The sequence below is a fragment of the Littorina saxatilis genome, linkage group LG11 (genome assembly GCF_037325665.1).
Source record: "Littorina saxatilis isolate snail1 linkage group LG11, US_GU_Lsax_2.0, whole genome shotgun sequence".
Lineage (NCBI taxonomy): Eukaryota > Metazoa > Mollusca > Gastropoda > Littorinimorpha > Littorinidae > Littorina > Littorina saxatilis.
The window spans coordinates 17,040,431-17,060,885 of NC_090255.1; the positions used below are offsets into that span (position 1 = coordinate 17,040,431).

Sequence of the window (20,455 nt, forward strand, 5' to 3'; positions counted from 1 at the left end):
ATAACAATTTCGAACGAAGAGAACAACTTTTACGACAACCGCAAAGGAGTCTGCGCACAATAGCGTGTTTCCGGTTGTGGAGAGAGCATGGCGTCCAGACGTGAGGGTGAGTGTTTTGCTTGCGTCACATCATAATTGCATGTCACGGTAAACAACGCGTCCTTGTAAATGTTACGAGAAACAGAGAAACACTTTATATAATCTAAATTACAGCTTCCTGTGTACACCAAAATGCTTCTAATCAAGAAGTTCAATAAAACAAAAGTAGACCACCGCGTAAACATTTGCTGGGAGTTGTTGTTTTCCGGATATAATTTTACGTTGGTTGTTGTGACAGAAACATAGTTCAAGTCACAGCTAACAAGAAACAGCAACACCAACCATATTTAGATTGAATCTGCGTTGAGTAAGCAAGTAATTGTGTCATCTTTGTTACTCAATTTTACTAGCTATTTGAGATGGGGAGAAAGTGTGGTGTTTATTTGGTTTGTTGATCTCTGGCTGCATGGCCTGTTTCTCGTAACATTTTAAGTGGGACAAAGCTTGATTTTCTGTCACGCTCACTAGAAACATAAACATGTGCGTGTAATCTATACAACATGTATCTAATGCATAATTGCAAGTGATTATAAATGGTAAATTTGTTTTGATTGTTTACAACATTCTGTAGGTTTGTTGATGTTTTTAATAGTAACATTTAAACACAAATTTGAATTTTACTGTTTCTTGTGACATGCTGTTTTTGTTGTTGTTGACAGTGTGTTAGTAGTTTGAATTCAGTACACAAGTTTTTGATTATGGGTTTTCATTTCAGACAAGGTTTAATAATAATAATAATAGTGTGATGATTAGCCTATAAAAGTAGTAATTACAATACTTGAAATAAGAAAAGAAAATTACTATTTCTTCTTCTTCATCATCTTCTTCCGTAGAGGACTGGGTTCTTTCGAACGTCTAGAGTCCTGCGGTGACGTCACTCTTGGCGAGTGTGGTCTGCTAGGCCGTTTGGACTAGGTACAGGGGCGAGACTATGTGCAGGGGAGAAACTATGTACAGGGGAGAAACTATACAGGGGGGGTGCGTTCAAGGGGCTCCCATGCCTGGCTGCGGAGGATTGCTGCCAAGGCGGGAGTGGAATGACTCCAGGGATTCAGAATTTCTTGTCTTTCATCGTGTTTGATCAACTTTGCTTCTCATCAACTGATCATTTATTTTGTTTTAAGTTGTAATTGCATTCAGAAAAGCTGTGAGGTTTCTAATTATTTGCATAATTTGCGGTCATCACTCTTTAAAAAAATCTCATTAGATGTTAAGAAATAACAAACTTGGCTTAGAATTACAAACGACTGTTCCCTTTTTTAGGTTTACGACAAATCCTCCCCAAACCACCAAAGCCCTCGACAAAAACAAATGCGCAATGCTGCAAGGAATACCAGCAGAGAGTGCAAGCAGAGCCACATAAATTGGCTGCCTTAAAACACCAAGAGGTTGGCACAACTGCGATGGGTGGCGAATCGGTCTGAAGAGCAGAAGCAGATTGACAGAGAAAACGCCAGAGTACGACAGGCAAAGAAAAGGTATTGTCAGTTTTGTTTGCCTTTAATTGTTGAATTAAGGTAAGCTTCCTTTTGTGCGGTCCGTTTCCGGTACGTATTGCTATGATGATTTTATTTTGTTCGAATGTAAATTCACAGAATTTATATATTTATCTTCATTGCAATTGATTTGATTTTACTTAGATAAGATGTATACATTTTCATTTTCCATAAGATATTTTGTTCTTGGTGTGCTTTCAACAAACAAAAATAATTTGAAACAAGAAATGTGGCAATAACACAGCGCACTCTCAACCCGAAAGCAAACTTATAAACAAACAGATACACAGTCAAACTGAAAACAATAATTACGCTACTCTGTGGATTTTCTGAGTGCATCAAAACGCATTGTACATTTGTTATTATTTGAAGCACATAATTTAATGTTAATTGTGAAGGTGCTCCATGACTGCTTTGTTCTTGCAGTTAACATCAGGTCAGACTGCCGTTCATGGACAACGAGGAGCTTGGGGAGTGTACTTGGTGAAGTGCAACAATGGCAAGTCATGGAAAAGACCGGACTCCGCTAGAGGCAGCTTCTTCTTGCCACTCTCGGACATCACAGAGATCCTCGATGACTACACCATGCAGCAGGATGGGCGAACAATTTTCTTCACATTTCCTCATGTTTGAAGTGGGTGCTTCTGAGACTGAGAATAATTACTGGTCATTTCAACTGTTACACTTATGTCTCCCATTTTCAACTTTCAAAATATTTTATTTTCAATGTTTCCAATTGATTATTTTGACAATGAATGTTTTCACCGATACCAGAGTTTACTGGTGTTTGTAATTGGTGCTAGTCAAATGTTTGACACAAAATACGTGTAACACCAACATTTTCATTTCTAAACAGCGCGTTTTGGTGCTAGTTCAGTTTTGGTGGTGTTGTTTGTCTGACCTTTTCCATGACTTGCCATTGTTGTTTTTGAATTGGCAACACAATTAACTAATTTTGGTTCGTCAAGTTTTTGGTTGGGTTTTTATTTGTCCACAGCCTGATGTGTTAAAGTGAATTGACAACACAGTTTGCAACTAATGTTGGTGCTAGTCAAGTGTGTTTGTCAAAGTTTTATGCGTTATAATAATAATAATACGAATATTTATAACGCGCACATATCTCACCAACAGGCGACTCAAGGCGCACATACACTCATTCAGACACACGGAGACTTAAAGTCACCAACACACACACACCATCAACCATTAAAATATGTACAGTTATTCAGGGTGGGATGGGGTGGGCAGTGTAGAATGCATGGATTATTTGGAAAAAAGGAATGTCTTGAGTGCAGATTTGAATGATTCGAGGGACTGTTGTTGACGGAGGGGGAGAGGTAGTGTGTTAATGACAATACAATAAGTAGTCATCACTAATTTGGGTGCTAATCAAAAGTTTTGAATTAGTTTATTTGTCAATAGCCAGTTTGACAAGAGTTCAACAATTATTGGTGCTGCTCTCAAAAGTGTTGTAACTAATGATTGTTTTTCTTTCACACTATCGTGCATGCTGATGTATAACAACGTCTAAATTCCTTTTATACTTTTCTTTTAACCTGGTTTTGAAAAATAGAGGATACATGTACTACCTCAACGTTTCCAGCGCCTCCCAATTTTATGGCCATATAAACTTGCTTCATCTACGGGGCCAGTGACATACCGATCCAATGATGTTGTTTAGTTGGCAGCGTGGGGACGTCTTGAGACTCCCGCAGTGGGGCACTGCGGTTATGAAATTAAAGGCCCCTCCTGTTTTTGGAACCGCAGGAGCTTTCTAGTTTGCTGTTAGGTAGATTTTTGGTTCCTCTTTCCTGTCATGCTCTCTTTTTCTTCATGAATTCTTTTCTTTTTTCTGCCTTCTTGCTCATTCACCTGTATTTTTTTCAAAAATCTCTTCTCTTGCCGCTTGTCTCGCGATTCATGTATAGTTTAATCTGTTAGTGTTCTGATGTAAGTCCAGCAGTAGATAGGTTAAGCCTATTTTAACATACTGGAAACTGGTAATCTTCCAGTAGGTATTAATTTAGTTTTACTAAAGCCTGCTGGGACACAAGTAATGGGTTAGTGCATTTGTAAACAGGAATCGCTTGACAAGTGGCCCCCTTCATCCCCCCCTTCCTCGTCCTGATATGGCTCTGCGTAGTCGGCTGGACGTTAAGCAACAAATAAACAAACAAACAAACGTCTTGAGACGGCTCTCCGTGGTCAGCTCGACGTTAAGCAATGATAATAAATAAATAATTTGTATAATGGATTACATTTTTTTGGCATGTGTTGTGACAAGATTGTCACAAGAAACAGAAGACCAAATGTTTGTACTTGCTGTGTTGCTTTACAAAAACTGAAGCTTACTGCTTCTTGATTCATTTCAAATGTTATTCAGATGTCAAGTAACTTGTTTTAAAATATTTGCCGCAATAATGGCTCTGTGTAATTTCAGATGTTTCTCGTAACATGTGACAACAATATGTGACGTAACTGTCACAGGAAACATGAATAAATCAATTTTTTTTTCAACAAAAGGATTTACAATACTAATGAAACACTTGTTCTTATTAAGTTTCATCATATTGCTGAATATAGTGCTGCTTCCACTCCCTGTGTATGTGGTTAAATGATTTGTGCTAATTAAACTGTTTCTTGTCACATGTGACTTTAAATCTACCTCTATGTCACACACAGTTTGTTACGAGAAACAGGTTTTGCTTATTTTTTCTTTAAAATACATTCAAACAATACTAATGAAACACTTTTTCTTATCAAGTTTCATCATATTACTGAATATAGTGTTTCTTCCACTCCCTGTTTTTGTGGTTAAATAATTTGTGCTAATTAAACTGTTTCTTGTCACGTGTGACTTTAAATCTACCATTATGTCACATGGTTTGTCACAAGAAACAGAAGTTTTGCTTTTTTTTTCAATGAAGTACACTATATAGTTTGTATCTGTTGAAGACCATATAGTTGGTATGAAGAAAGTGAGGTATTAAAAAGTTTGATCAAGAAGTAGTTATTGTTTTTTGTGGATGATGAAATTGTGGAAGTGAAAAACTGTTTCTAGTGACGCGACATTTACACGAAGACCATTTTCAAATAATCTGATCTGCAATCACTTTATTTGACTATGAATCAAAAGAGTCCACCAGATCTTTAAAAAAAATACGATTTTTAATCTTGCTATTGGAATTGAAGGTAGCAAATGATGCTGTTGAACCTGTTGTGCGTCACAAGAAACAGTTTTGCGGACGTTACCTAAAACACTAATTTCTCATAATGTCGACATCTTACATTCTTTTAAATGGAAAAAACGTAGAGTTTATACATTTAGCACATCAAAAACACACAAGACATATTGAGAACCACAAAATGAAAATTCAGTGGTCTCTTTGGCACCTTTTGGTTTTGGCCCATCTGTATACGTTTCAGTACTTAGAGCAAACAGAACCCGAGAAGGGACGTTGTAACGGTTTTCTGTTAAAATTTGTAAATGTTCGTAACGTCCCAGAAACAAATGTGACATGCACGCAACTTTGTATACTTTGCAAGAAATGATGCCGTTACATGTGTGCCAAGTTTCAGAAACATTCTTGCATGGGCTCAAAAGTAATAGCCTCTTGACTTATAAAATAGAAAGTAAAAAGTAAAATTTCACTCCACTTCGCTGTTCTATTTTTAGACGATGGCGTCGCAAAACTAATATCAGGGTGGCTGAGTGGTCGGGTCACACACTTTCCACTATTTAGGTTAGGCCAAAAAAAAAAAATTGTCTGTTTAGGGTAACATGACCAAAAAGAGTAGGGTCGGTAGGTAGGTAGGTTTTTTTTTTGTTTTTTTGTTTTTGTTTGTGTGTGTGTGTGTAAATGCTATGTTGGCTGAACATTCACTTCTTATATTTGATGAATACATGTTTCAAAACTAACGTATAAATAAAACAGAGAGAAAGGGAGAGAAAGAAACGCCAAATGTCTCTTTTTAGCATTTTTACCTCTTTTTTTTTCTTTTTTTTTTTTGAAATCAAAAAAAAGTTTTTGGGTCGGCGCCAAATCGATAGGGTCGGTCGGGTTACCCTAAACGGACAATTTTTTTTTTTTGGCCTTAGTATTGCACACAGCTCAGCGATTGAAACTTGTTTTCCTTAGTGAAGATATGCTATTAGGTGTGTTGTTTTTTAATGTGTCTTTGGCACGGTGTTATGGTGTGCAAGCGCGTGAGTTTATGCATCTCATCTGTCTGACTGTGACTACATACATGTGTGTTTGTATACATGTGTCATTGTGTGCATGATAAAAAAAAATAATCCGAAGAGCTCCAAATAATTATACTTTTTGAGTTTGTGTGACTGTTCCCGTAGCTTGATGTTAACGATTTACGAATTAAGGGACGACCACAAAATCGTTCTCTCTGTGTCATAACAGACAAATAACGATTCTCTGTATAGTAGACCGTTTTGACCTCGGGACACTGGTGGTCGTCTACATTTTTGCTTTTTTTCAATAATCTTATGGTTAGATTTCGCAAAAAAGTTATGTCATTGTCAGATGATGAATGAACCATGGGGGGGAAAAGTTATAGAAAAATAAATATATATGTAAAAAAAGATTTTATTTTTGGGTAGCGTGACTCACGCTTCCAATATTTTGTTTTCTGAGAACATGTGCTTTGCCTAAAAATACTGACCAATCAAATTCATGTCACTATGCTTATAGCCACGCCCAAACAAGTGCAGCAACAGTTTGACACTGGAGCGCTGTCCACGTTTTTTTTTAAACGCACGAAATGCACGGGATTTGAGAGGAGTTTTGCGCTTGGCATTTTCCAAATAAGGATATCCTACTATGAGTACTACGCTGGAATACTACAATGAATTTTCAAACGGCTACACTGGCTTCGTCTTTCCTGATCGAAAGGGGGTGTATTGTTGATAATTGTAGATAATAGACTCTGCATTTTAATGGTCAAATGGCGATTTTGGTATAAATATGTAGACAAAGACCTTTAAAAAACTGGCGATGTCCATCTCCATAGCTCCATTTCGTAGCATTCCAACTGTCTAATTTGTCACAGCAAATGCCAGATTGTGACTTGCCGTTATCAAGACGACAAGAGAAAAACCCAGTGTTGTCTCCATCTGACTTCATATTTGTGGAATCACAATATGACGTCATGTCTGCATTCTGTCTTTTTGATTCTTTGTCTTCTTTACTTCTTTCTTATACAGCACAGCTGTGTTCAAAACACGTGAACATGCAGTTCTTTTTCTGCAACTGCTACCGAGCAAGTTGTTCGCATCATCCGTGAAGGCTATATGCATCCTATTGGAGAACGCGAAACAAAATGATAGAAAGTGTCCTTAAAAAAAGTTCCGCGAAAGACACCAGGGACAGTATTTTTCACCTCTTTTCAAACGATCATAACTTTTGAGCCAATAAAAGAATGTTTTTTGAAACTTGGCACACATGCAATGGAACCATTCTTTGCAAAGTATACAAAGTTGCGTGCATGTCATATTTGATTCTGGGACGTTACAAACGTTTACACATTTTTAACGGAAAACCGTTATAACGTCCCTTCTCGGGTTCTGTTTGCTCTAAGTACTGGAACGTATACAGATAAGGGTCTTTGTCAACGTTTTGTGAAATTTGGAGAGGCTGCTATTTGTAGTGTTAAATTTATTGCATATCAACTGCAGCTACTCAGCAAAAACACCATAAAAACCAGGAATTTTTGCTGTTTTCCAGGATTGTGGTCGCTCTCTTTTACACGCAAGATCAGCCTAACTGCACGGTGGATTTGAACGAAATGTGTATGAACTGTTAGGTAAGACACCAAATAAACTTTTTGATGTAAAAAATGTAAAATATCATTCAGTTTAAGTCACCGTTTTGACGGTTGAAAGTGAATAATGCCGTCAAAAAACGGACCTGTGACGTCATACCCAAATATTGCTCAGATCCAGGAAACACATTTTTGAGGGGAAAAAAGACTGATCTTTAAATACATGTATTTTTCTGACCCAAACACAGCTGGTTAACATCTGGACTATACATGTACCACTGAAAAAATATCCTTAACTTTTTGTGCTCGGTGTATGTAATAAGTTGTTGTGCACACACAAACACATGAACACATCCTGACAGTAACACAGACACACAATGACTCCCACACTACCACCAGCAAGGAAAAGAGCCCAACAGCAGGAAGAAAAATCGAATATATATATATGTATATATCTTGTCATATAGCTTGTTCCCTGGAATCGTCAATCATGTGTGAAGAGCGGCCGCCAGAGTCTGATGTTTTTGATTAAAAAAAATTCTGATCTGCCAGCTGAACTCAAAATATCTGAAGGAAAGTGAGGATTAACCAGTTAAACTGTTACATCTAGATCTACTTATAATATAACGACCACCCTTTTGGGACTGACCAAAAGTGTACATAATGGAAAAAGTGAATTATCTGAGAGTATATGACTACATGTATATATATGAGACCATGCAAGAAGAAACATTCAATGTTTCCGACTCCTGACCCAACCTATTTTTTTCTCAGGACCCTAGAACCTTTTTCATACTCCTAACAAAAAAATATAAAATTTAGATGCCAAGTCTTGATTTTGTAGATTTTGTACTCTTCTCCAGGTGATATCCAGGTGACACAGTTCGCTAGATTTTTTTTAATAAAAAGCCATACTGTATGCATTTGTCTGTCAAATGAAACCAAATTTGCCCGGAAGTTCCACATGTGCATTAAACTCCTTAACTAAGCGCCTTTTTCCAATTTGGTTCCTCGTCTATATGTGTTACACGCAAAAAATCTTTTCACTTGCTGTTTAAATTTTAATACCTTCCAATTACTTGATAGTTCACTCAGAAATATTTACTCTGCTGCCTACGGTTAAGCTGATATTGCCATTTTTTGCAACAAAGTGTTTTTTGAGTCACTTGAGAAAAAGTGACTCTATGTAATCGGTCAGTGTTAATCTGTCCGGCCGGCCGGCCGTCCGTAGACACCACCTTAACGTTGGACTTTTCTCGGAAACTATCAAAGCGATCGGGCTCATATTTTGTTTAGTCGTGACCTCCAATGACCTCTACACTTTAACGATGGTTTCGTTGACCTTTGACCTTTTTTAAGGTCACAGGTCAGCGTCAAAGGAAAAATTAGACATTTTATATCTTTGACAAAGTTCATCGGATGTGATTGAAACTTTGTAGGATTATTCTTTACATCAAAGTATTTACATCTGTAGCCTTTTACGAACGTTATCAGAAAAACAAGGGAGATAACTAGCCTTTTCTGTTCGGCAACACACAACTTAACGTTGGGCTTTTCTCGGAAACTATAAAAGTGACCGGGCTCAAATTTTATGTGAACGTGACTCATTGTGTTGTGAATAGCAATTTCTTCCTGTCCATCTGATGCCTCATATAATATTCAGAACTGCGAAAGTGACTCGATCGAGCGTTTGCTCTTCTTGTTTCTGAAGTGCTTTTAAAAAAAAACTGGGCTACTTTGCCTTAAAATTGCGTATAGCTGCTGCCACTTTTGGGTACCAAGAAAAGCTGTTTCAGAGACTTTGTGCATTTGTCTGTCAAATGAACCCAAATTTGCTCGGGAGTACCTCATGTGCCTTAAACTCCTTAACTAAGCGCCTTTTTTCGATTTGGTTCCTGATGTCTAAAGGGAGATCAGAGGCATATATATGCTTTCACCGCAGTAGGTTTTTGAAATACTGTGACAAGGTCGCCCCTTCTCAAATGTCTTGATACATAAAAGGCCTTATCATATATCATGCAAGATGTCAGGTTTGCAGTGGATCTCATGGTTCTCTTCATTAAAATAATATAAACTGGGAATATTTATTTAGTTCTGCTTATCATGAGAAAAAACAAGTCGCGTGAAGCGATATAAAAACATTCAATCAGTCGTTATCAAACTATAAAGATCAATAACACACAAAAATGCAGTCATCGTCCAGACTACCTGCAGATAGTCTCGGAAGACCAAGGCGCTAGGCGGGTCACGCTCGTCTCCGCGAAGCATGCAACCGTAGAACTTACTGAACTTATTTTCTTCCATTCTGAGTACATTTTTAGAGTAAACATGACATATCTATATGTTTTTGAATTCAGGAGAAGATGAAGAATTCAATGCGATCATTTTTTAATCTGTGACGGAAAATTCGATTTAATGACAACTTTAATGAGCAAACTAATTAACTAATTTTTAAGTTTCTAAGCTGAAATGCAATCTCATACTCATAGTCCGAACTTCGTCGAAGATTGCTTGACCAAAATGTCAATCAATTTAGTTGAAAAAATGAGGGCGTGACAGTGCGGCCTCAACTTTCAGTTAAAGACGAATATGACGTCATTAAAGATATTCATACCCAGGACCTCTCATGTAAAATGTCGTGAAGATCGGTCCAGTAGTTTTCTTGGAATCGTTCTACATGCATACACACACACACACACACCACCACCCTCATCTGGATTCCCCGTCTATGTTAAAACATTTAGTCAAAACTTGACTAAATGTAAAAAGCAACAACCCAGCATATCTAATTACTCGCAACATTTTGAGGGTAAAATTTTAAATTGGACAGTGAAGGTTTTGGAAATTTTTCTTTGTTAAAAGCAATGATGCGAATGGGTTCTAAGTAAATATTTAAGAGTGTTTCTGACTTGCTCATTTCTGGCTAGTTCGTACCAATATTCAGATAAATTGATTTTCAATGTTGAGACTTTTGTTGTTTTGTTTTTAATATATTATGGACAGTGGTGTATAATAAATGTCTGGAAATTGTGCAAATTAACCATTTGGTTTAAATGTCATGTTACGATTTTCAATAATGTTTATCAAGGTTCCACACAACCCCAAAAGTCAAGGGTATTCATACCCTTTCAGGAAAAAAGTAAAGGGTTTTTATACCCCTTCCAGATTTTTCACAGGGTATGAGTGACAATCGGTGTATCCATGAAATGTCATTTTTTTCCCATATGATTGCCTGTCTGGTAGTTATCACCTTTGCCATTTTGACTCGTACGTTTTTTTTACCTCTTTGGAAGAAAACAGTTACGTCTTCAGAGAGCATCTCGTACGTTATTTGGAGGGTCAAAGGGTATTATACCCTTAATTCTACGTGATGTGGAACCCTGGTTTATGATACACACACACTTTATTTAATGTTTGATGTTGGAAACAAGTCTACTCACTAGAGCTATCACACATGCAGGCCACACATATGTGCTCTGTGCAGAGATACAGGTGATAGGCATGACGTTACTATCTCATCTTGCAGATTGTAGAGTGTTGATAGTCACTCAGCCTTACTCAGGGTCATGTGAGTGTGCGTGTTGCAGTGGGTGTGTGCGCTAAGGGCTACATCTGGAAGACTGCTCTGTTTTGCAAATGTTCTTGTGCTTGTATAGGGGCAGCCCTCCCCCATAATGAAGAGAAAATCTTAAAAGGCAAGGTCTTCAATGGGATGAAACTGAAATCCATGGTTGTAGTATTTTAAATGTTTGTCCATTTAAGCCCTGTTAAGCTGAGAGGGAAATATTTACAAACTGGAAACCTGGTGGATTAAGTAGGTTCCCAGGTGGCACGTTTATTTAAGGCAAGATTCATGCTAGGGTTTAGTTTGCAGTTAATGATAGGAATGCAATTAACCTCTTAATTCAGCAATCAATCATTATCAGATGTGCATGGGGCAAACATTATTGTCACAGGTGTAAAGATTTACACGCTCAGTGTGCAGTCTCAAGTGTGTGGACTGTACACACACACACACACACACATAGTTTATTACAATACTTAAAGGCACAGTAAGCCTCCCGTAAATCATCACAGATACTGTCAGGCTTTTACACACAGTACAAACACCCTTTCATTCAAACACTCACCGCTTGAGAACATCCTAGGTGCCCTCCGTAAAGAGCGAGCAATTTTCAAAGAATTTATTTTTGCGTGGTTTATCTTACCCCTGAGCCATCGTGAACCCGTGTGATCCAGTTTCCTTTTTGACTCACATGCGAAGCAAAAGTGAGTCTATGTACTCACCCGAGTCGTCCGTCCGTCCGTCCGTCCGGCCGTCCGGAAAACTTTAACGTTGGATATTTCTTGGACACTATTCAGTCTATCAGTACCAAATTTGGCAAGATGGTGTATGATGACAAGGCCCCAAAAAACATACATAGCATCTTGACCTTGCTTCAAGGTCAAGGTCGCAGGGGCCATAAATGTTGTCTAAAAAACAGCTATTTTTCCCATTTTTCCCATTTTCTCTGAAGTTTTTGAGATTTAATACCTCACCTATATATGATATATAGGGCAAAGTAAGCCCCATCTTTTGATACCAGTTTGGTTTACCTTGCTTCAAGGTCAAGGTCACAGGAGCTCTTCAAAGTTGGATTGTATACATATTTTGAAGTGACCTTGACCCTGAACTATGGAAGATAACTGTTTCAAACTTAAAAATTATGTGGGGCACATGTTATGCTTTCATCATGAGACACATTTGGTCACATATGATCAAGGTCAAGGTCACTTTGACCCTTATGAAATGTGACCAAAATAAGGTAGTGAACCACTAAAAGTGACCATATCTCATGGTAGAAAGAGCCAATAAGCACCATTGTACTTCCTATGTCTTGAATTAACAGCTTTGTGTTGCATGACCTTGGATGACCTTGACCTTGGGTCAAGGTCACATGTATTTTGGTAGGAAAAATGTGTAAAGCAGTTCTCTTAGTGTATGATGTCATTGCTAGGTTTAGCTGAAGGTCAAGGTCATGTAAAGGTCAAGGTCAAGCATGTGAGTCGTATGGGCTTTGCCCTTCTTGTTTCACAATGTATTCATCAGTTTGTAATTTGAATGCGACTCGCTGTAAGCTTATCTGCAATAGCACGTTATTATGTACCTCGGAATCTAAACGAAACAAACGGCTGTGATTCATAAGAACTCTAGCGATGGCTTTTGACTGTTCAGAGGAACTGGCGATAGGCATAAACCGTCGTCTGCTACGAGAACCACGACCTTGCGTGACCCTGCTTCCGGGCTTTTCTTTTTTCAAACTTTCAAAACTTCGAATTGTACTGATCTTGTCTTGAGGAAAAAAGAATTCTTTTATGATTTAAGAATGTTTGTGTGACAAGCTGTCAATTTCTTATTTAGATTTTAAAAGTTAGGTCTAGCGCCACGGTCCGATTTTGTTATCAGACAATCCGCAAAATTAATTCTTTGAAAATTGCTCGCTCTTTATGTAGGGCACCTAGGATGTTCCCGTTCGGTGAGCGTTCAAATGGAAGGGTGTTTGTACTGTGTGTAAAAGCCTGACAGTATCTGTGGTGGTTTACGGGAGGCGTACTGTGCCTTTAAACTGTAAACACTGTATTCAGACTACCTGCCTCAGGTGTTTGACTGTGGTCCGGAAGCATTATACTGGGTGTGGAGGTGACAGCTGCTTAAAACTTTGTAACAAGTGAGAGTGAAATGAGCTTCATGTGTGCTGTGAAAGAGGGAAAGAGACCATGGAGGTGCATGTGTGTGTGGTGTGGGGAATTTCCACTAGCTTTTGATTATTCTTTTTATTTGGTGTGTTTCGAGCAGCAATACTGAACAAGGATGAAATAATTACAGTCCTAATCAGTGACTGAAAAAAAAGTTGAATCTGATGCCATTTAATTCTCTTTCAGTTTGTGCATGTCAGAATATAGACTAGAATCTGAGATCTGTAGCTTGCAAAAAAAATGACACGCTAAACGTTGCTTGTTAGAAGCAAACATCCAGAAAGTGTAGTTTAGATGTATGACAATACGACCAGGATGGATGCCCATCCTGAATATCGTTTTTATGGCCGCCATGACAGTTTTCAAAATGGCTGCCGCCGCTATCAAATTTTGGAATATCTCTGGCTCTAATACGAATAATTCAATAAAGTTTGCATTTATTTCTACATTTTCTGACACGAGGAATGCACTTAAGATATTTTAGAAATGATTCACTTAGATTTTCAGCTGTTTTCTTAATTATCCACGACACATCGGAAAAAATTAAGACATTCGGACACCAGGGGCCAGTTTCATAAGCCAGAAACACAGTCGACCAACTGCAGTTGTCCGAGAGAACCACAGTAATCCGACGTTATCGGGTTTCACGAACAAAATTGCAGTCGGCCGACTGCGGGTCGTCTCACCGGAAGTCGCCCAAACACGGTGATGCTCTCCCCCCAACACTGTGTTCGGCTTACTGCGGTAAACCGAAAATAAATGTAATTATCCGCACAGTCAATGGCAGAATGGTCACACTTTTTTGGATTGTGAGCCAAACCTTGTGATTGTTCTTCGAAATGTATCTATCATGACGCAGTAATCTAGGAGACAAGTCAGGGTTATGTCTTGAAGACGTCACATTATGGCGTAAGAGGGTTAGACGTCACGCGAAGGAATTACTGAAAGTCTCGGTCATTGTTATTTTGAGCGGGCCGAGACTAGTTTTTTCTTCGAAATCGGCCATTTCCACGTGCGAATGAGCAAACGGAAGTGGTAATGTTGCTAAATTTAGCCTTCGACTTGGCCATTCGGATTACTGTACAGTCGATCGACTGCGGTTGTCCGCAGGTGACGGTGATTCGCTCATGAAACGCGCTTTTCGGTGACCCGGCGATCAACCACAGTCTATATCGACTGGGCAGTCGATCGACTGTCAGTCGGTTCACTGCTATCTTATGAAACTGGCCCCAAGACTGTTCGGTTTCTGTACAAATGGTCTGCAGACAATGACAAAATAGTTTCAACATTCTTCAATCCTAAGCTACTCACAAAAAGTTAAGGATCACTTGCACACAAATTCATAACTTTCCAAATAAGAAAGCCAATGCGTTGGTATTTGGCAAACGTTTAATTCAATGCTTTAGCAATAACGATACAACATTTCCTTCAATTTCGAGCAATCGTGTGGTCTGTACATTTTATCAAAGTGTGTACGTATCGAAATTTAATTTCACAAAGTCGTTGAAATCACAAGACATGACATTCAGATGCTCCCAAAAGTTCAGTAATGCGTGTAACCGCCCTGGCTGTTCTGGCACTCGACGCAGCGAGTCCTCATAGAGTTGACCAGGGTCGTGAAGATCCTCTGTGGAAGCGCCTGCCACTCAGCCTGTCGCTTCTGGTAGAGGTGCTGAACATCCCTGGGAGGGGGGTGGTTGCTCCTCACTTTGCGATCCAACTCATCTCAGAGGTTCTCAATCGGGTTGAGATCGGGACTGCATGCTGGCCACTCCATTCTGTTGACTCCAGACTGCTGCAGGAAGTCGTTGACCACCCTTGCCCTGTGGGGCGAGCGTTGTCATCCTGGTAGACAGCCTGCGGTCCCATCTGCTGCAGTGTAGGCACAGCCAGCGGTCGAAGGATCTCATCCCGGTATCGGAGGCCAGTCAGGTTACCCTGTACATGAAACAAGGGTGTTCTGTGGTGAAGGCTGAAGGCCCCACAGACCATTACAGAACCTCCACCAAAGGCCACCTTTTCTTGGACAGTGGCGTCAATGTAGCGTTCCCCTTGGCGCCTCCAGACCCTCAGTCGGTCGTCGTTGTGGTTCAGGGTGAAGCGTGATTCATCACTGAACAGGACCTGGGACCTTGCTGACGTGTCCACCTCACGTGACGTCTGCAGAAGGCGCGGCGTGCTGCCCTATGGGCTGGAGTGAAGCGTGGCCGTACAGCTGGGCGACGAGAACGGAGGCTAAACCCATGAAGGCGATTCCGTATGGTCTGCTGGCTGATGTTGGTGTTAGTAGCCACCCTCAGCTGCCTTCGAATAATGCTGGAAGAGGCTGTTCTTGTTTGCAAGGCTAGTCGTTCAATGAGACGATCTTCACGTGGAGTTGTCTTCTTTGGTCGCCCAGGTCTGCGTCTTTCCTGGACCCTCCCAGTGGCTGGGAAACGTTGAACCAGTCTGACAATGACCGAGATGGACACGTGAAGTCGCCTGGCCACTTTTCGCTTGGGGACACCATCTTGGAATCATGCAACAGCTCGTCCCCTCTCAAACTCGTTCAATTTTCGTCGGGGAGGCTTTGTCAGATAATGCCTAATACTGGTGGTATGTCTTCTCAAAAAGCCAAGCAAGTGACAGCATCTCACACATAAACAGCAGTGCTTGCACGTGCATAATGGTTTTTCCATGTGGCTTGTGCAATGTGTTCGGGCTGAACGGTCCAAAACAAGGTCCGTTTTCGCAAGTTTCCGCTTTTTCATTTGCTACCAAACTCAGTAGTACAGAATTCCGTGCAATTTTCCCACTAAAACAACATCGCCCACTTACAGCTGAACAAGAATTCATAACAATTTGGTTTGACTAAGAAATAAATAACAGTAGCGAACTGATTTTATTGACCACCTGTTTTCTCATAGTGATCCTTAACTTTTTGTGAGTAGTGTAGTAAAAAAAAAAAATATGCAGTACAGATCAGTACAGAAACATTTGACATCAAAGTTCAACAATAGCACCCTTGGCATATTGCAGAGCAAATCAGTCTGATGAGTTTAAACCCTCCCTCTTGTGGAATTGACACACATAATGCATATCGAGTGTACGACTATTTGTTCAATCCTCCTGCTGCTCTGCAGATCTTGGATTTCTGCAGTAGTCTTTGCAGTGGCATGCTCGCGTGCATGCTAGAGCCAGGTGGGTGCACTTGCAACGACGCGTGGCACAGCAGGTAGGACCAGCACCACATCCACAAGATGCAAGTTCCAAACACATTGACTCTGGGACTTGAGTTGTCAGAAGCTTAGGTTCAAGGCGAGTGTTCTTCCGTCCCAACAGCATGCCATCCACTGTCAACGACCGAAGGTAGCTGAGGATTTGTTTCCAGGGCTCTTCTCCAGATCAGCGTTTGGTAATGAGAGCGTCTGATGTGAAGAGAAGAGCAGCATGTGTTGGCGGGAGATTCTCAATGCTTTTCTTTGCATTGTGAAAGAGAGAGCAGCGCACTTGTTGGCTGGCTGGCTGTGTTTGGATCATATTGCTTGCATATGAAAGCTTCAGCGTTGTCCTGTACCTGCTGGTCAGGAAAGTCCTCCCGGCCAAGGTTCTCGAGAAGCTGAGGATGCTTAACAAATGTACTCCATGCCTATGCCAGCAAATTGACTGGTGCTGTCTGATCCTGTTATTGCATGGAATGCCAGTACAGACGATTGCACTGCCTCTGGTAGATTAATGTCGTGCACAGGGATATACCGTTTCTTCCTGGATATCCCAGTCTGCATCCACAGAAGGGGACTCAGCTCGGTCCGATGTACAGTGAGGAGAACCAGGACATCTGTGTCAGAACTGATGATGATTGTCTGACCATATCCCTGCTGAGAGGCATCTTTTGATGGAGCAGTATTCGAGTGTCCGCTTCCTCATGATCTGCCGATGACAGTTGTGTCATGTCTCTTCCGGATGAAGACCAGACTTTGGCTGCATCTGCAAACCAACCTCCAAGTACAAGTTCTCGTCCCTCCTCATTTGAAAACTTCTCGGCAAGCTGGGAACAGAGAAAATGTGCCAGGCTTGCTTTGTTTTCATTTGATGACAAGACCACCGGCTACTTTGCCTGCTTTGTTCACATGCTCAACAGCCTGGTCATCTGGGATCTGGTTGAACTTTTGCCTTGACTCCTTCGTCACAAAATCCTCAGCAAAGAAGGCTTGGTGCACATCTGGCGCTGTCTCAGAGAGCATTATCATATCTGCCAGAAACACTGCTCCCCATCGTGTGTAGTTGACATGGTCAAAGGCCCCAAACCAAGGCAGCATCTCTGAAAAGGATGAGAGAAACAGATTCCAATCTCTATCACGCAGGGAGCACGTGAAACGCAAGAGAATGGACACCAGCTTCATGTACGTCCGCCAGCACTGGAATGTTGCATTCTCTGCGCAGCTGCTGTCAAACTCATCCAACAAAGCTGTCATCTGTCTTGCCTCTGCCAGAAGAAAAGGAAGAGACGTGCTGATCTCTAGATCATCTTTGTCAGCAAATCCTTGAGCTACATTTCTAGCAGCATCTTTCAGGGTGTCGCTGTTGACTTTCTCATGTTCTGCTGCCCAGTCTTTGAAGTGAGAGAAAAGAATGGTCCAGAGTGCTTTCAGGGTTAGCTTATGTGCACGTATCACTCGATTCCAGGTTTTCCCTTTCATGACATTGCCATGCAACTGTCTTTCGCCAAGGACGCCACTCTCAATTCAGATGTCAAGGAAACCAGAAGAAGCCATATATTCACCTATCACCTTGGAAAAGTTCTTTTGAATGTGGAATCCTCCCAACATGAAGATGAAATCTTTGCAACTGTCTTTCTTGTCCCATTGCAACATTTTTGCTTTGCAGTATAACTGCTCATCAAACGTAATGATCGTGAATGTTTCGCCCAGTTTTTGGTCATTGCCTCGCATCGCTTCATGACAGTCCAGAGAGTGTCCCATTAATGGGCTGGAGCGTTCAGAATAGACATAGACCCTACTTCTGTACGAGGAGTGTCGGTGGTGGACATCTTTTGATTGAAGCCACTCCATCTTGGAACTACCTGGAGATCAGGCCGATGCTATCGTGCAAAAGCAAAACAACATGCCAGGTCCAAAGTGAGGGACTCCATCATCTTTTTAGCATCTGGCTCATACCAGTTTTCCTGCACCTCTTTTTGAAAAAAACCCGGTTCTGGTGTCGGATTTGTCATGTTTGCGTTTTCCAAATCAGAAAGTTCAGGAGATGTTTGGACAACTTTTGAAGACGATACCTTGACCTGAATATCTTTTACTGGCTCTTGGCGGGAGTTTCTCTTATACTGTGTTGCGTAAAAGGTTCCCATTCCACTGAGGGTTTTTTCAATGATGTCGATGTTTTCTGCTGAGAAACGGACATATCCTTGTGTTCCCTCAGAAAAGTTTATTGGTATCATGACATTGCCATGTTCATGATACCGGCTGATGACATCATTAGCTATGGCTGTGTCGGCACGACGTACGGTCTCATATGACACTGAATGACCAGCAGCATTGAGAAGTGTCACAAGCTCTTTGGACCGCGTTGCTTGATGAACACTTAGCCCCAAACCAAGATGCTTGGGTGTCATTTTTCGGCCTCCTGATGCCAGAAACACAATGTCTTGACAGACACTAAGAACTTTGGTCCTGATCTCTGTTTCCTTGTCATGACTGACCTCTTCATCAGGGATACCATCTGCACACAAGAGTTTAATGAAAAGAAACAAGGTCTATGGCACAACTTTTTCAGCATGTTCTATGTCTAGATTGCCAACTATGTCATGTCCTTTGGTATGTTTCATGCCATTGTGGATCTTCCGAGCAACTCGGAACAACCAGCTCAGAATGTCATCTTCGTGGTGAATTGTGGTATGCTCATTTTCAGTCTGGAGCATATCTTCCTCTTCACTGCAGCTCCTTTCTTCAATGATGTTTTGAAGCATGTTTTTCACTGCAACATCACCAAAACCTGATGGCACAATCAGAAGTGGCTTTATGGGGTCCAGTGGCTGCACAAATGACACCGTATCACCGAGAACTTTCAGTATCTTCTCTTTGAAGCGGTTGCTTCTGTTAGGAGCAGGCTGGACATCAAAATCTCCAGAGAGCATCATGCTATAGTGGTCCCAGACAGTTTTCAGGGACAAAATATGTCATTTTGCCATCTCGTTCTGGAGGTGTCATTGTGTTCTCAAAACAGATAGAATCAGGGTTCTTCTCCTCACTTTGACTGCTTTTGTGTTCATGCTTTCGGCAACAGAGTACATAACACTTAAAGTGATACTTTCCTTCAGCTGCTATCATATCAGAGACCCCAGCTAATCTGCACCTCATGACTGGATCGAACAGAGACAGTTGAATCATTTTGGTAGACGTGTGCCCAAACGCGACTTGGTTCAGTGTGCTTCCAAAAGATGCATTTTTACCAGTCCGTAGTAGTGACTGAAGATCGGCGCAGTGTCTTTGTTGGGTGGGTATCCAAGTTGAACTTGAAAGCATTTGTGTCAGAGACAGCTTCTGGCTTAAAACGCTGTTTAAGCCGTTCAATTTTGCCCTCGTGTGTAAAGCTGCTGTAGCAATCTTTATGCCAACGTATTTCATGGGCATGGTATAAAAGGTTAAAGGCTAGATTTAAGGGTATCAATCACTTCAATGAAGGTTTCATCATTGTACTTCTCACGTTCATGGATGCCTTGAGTGATGTTAATTATGCCATCCTCTGTAGCTTGTCGTAGTGGATTTGTCTTGCTGGTTGGTCTGGCATCTTGACAAACAATACACTGCTCCCACTCAATATCTATTGCTTCTTGCTGGCACCTTATTTCTAATGAAAGTCTACGTGCTGGCACCATATTCTATTCCTGTTACAGAAACTGAAAACAAACCTACTTGAAATCATTTGAAGAAAGAACAATCGGTTCATGATTGGACCAACACAGCTTGAATAAAAAAAATATTTTGACCAAAAATTATTTTAAATTGCAATAAGCACAAATTGTATCATAATATTCGAGTTCTGCAGCCTCGAATTAGTATAAATAGCCATTTGGTTTTGGGATTTACTTCATATACAAGTGGAAATAGGCTTGTGTATGGCGGTTTCGGCCGCCATTTTGAAAACTGTCATGGCGGCCATACCAGTAAAATTCAGAAGTGGCATCCATGCCAGGCATATAGCTAAATGTCCAAACTACAAGACCAAAGTGGATGCCTGCTTCTAACAAGCAACGTTTAGGGTGTTTCACCTTTTGGAAGTCAGCCTCTAGACTAATAGAGCGAAGGGATTAAAATACAGCAATTTGCACAACATTAGGCACAAAAAAAAAAATT

The 20,455-nt window shown here is 40.6% G+C and overlaps 1 protein-coding gene and 1 long non-coding RNA gene across 3 annotated transcripts in view; both read left to right on the forward strand.

Moving 5' to 3' along the window:
• The window catches only part of LOC138979905 (tumor protein D54-like), a 55,812-nt gene that overhangs the window by 2,179 nt on the left and 33,178 nt on the right, over positions 1-20,455 (forward strand). The window lies entirely within an intron of this gene.
• On the forward strand, positions 31-3,783 carry LOC138979889 (uncharacterized). Of its 2 annotated transcripts, XR_011460168.1 has the most exons (3): positions 31-106; positions 1,363-1,577; positions 2,022-3,783. It is a non-coding gene; the product is annotated as an uncharacterized lncRNA (long non-coding RNA). The 2 variants fall into 2 exon arrangements; XR_011460167.1 differs by having other exon boundaries at positions 45-1,577.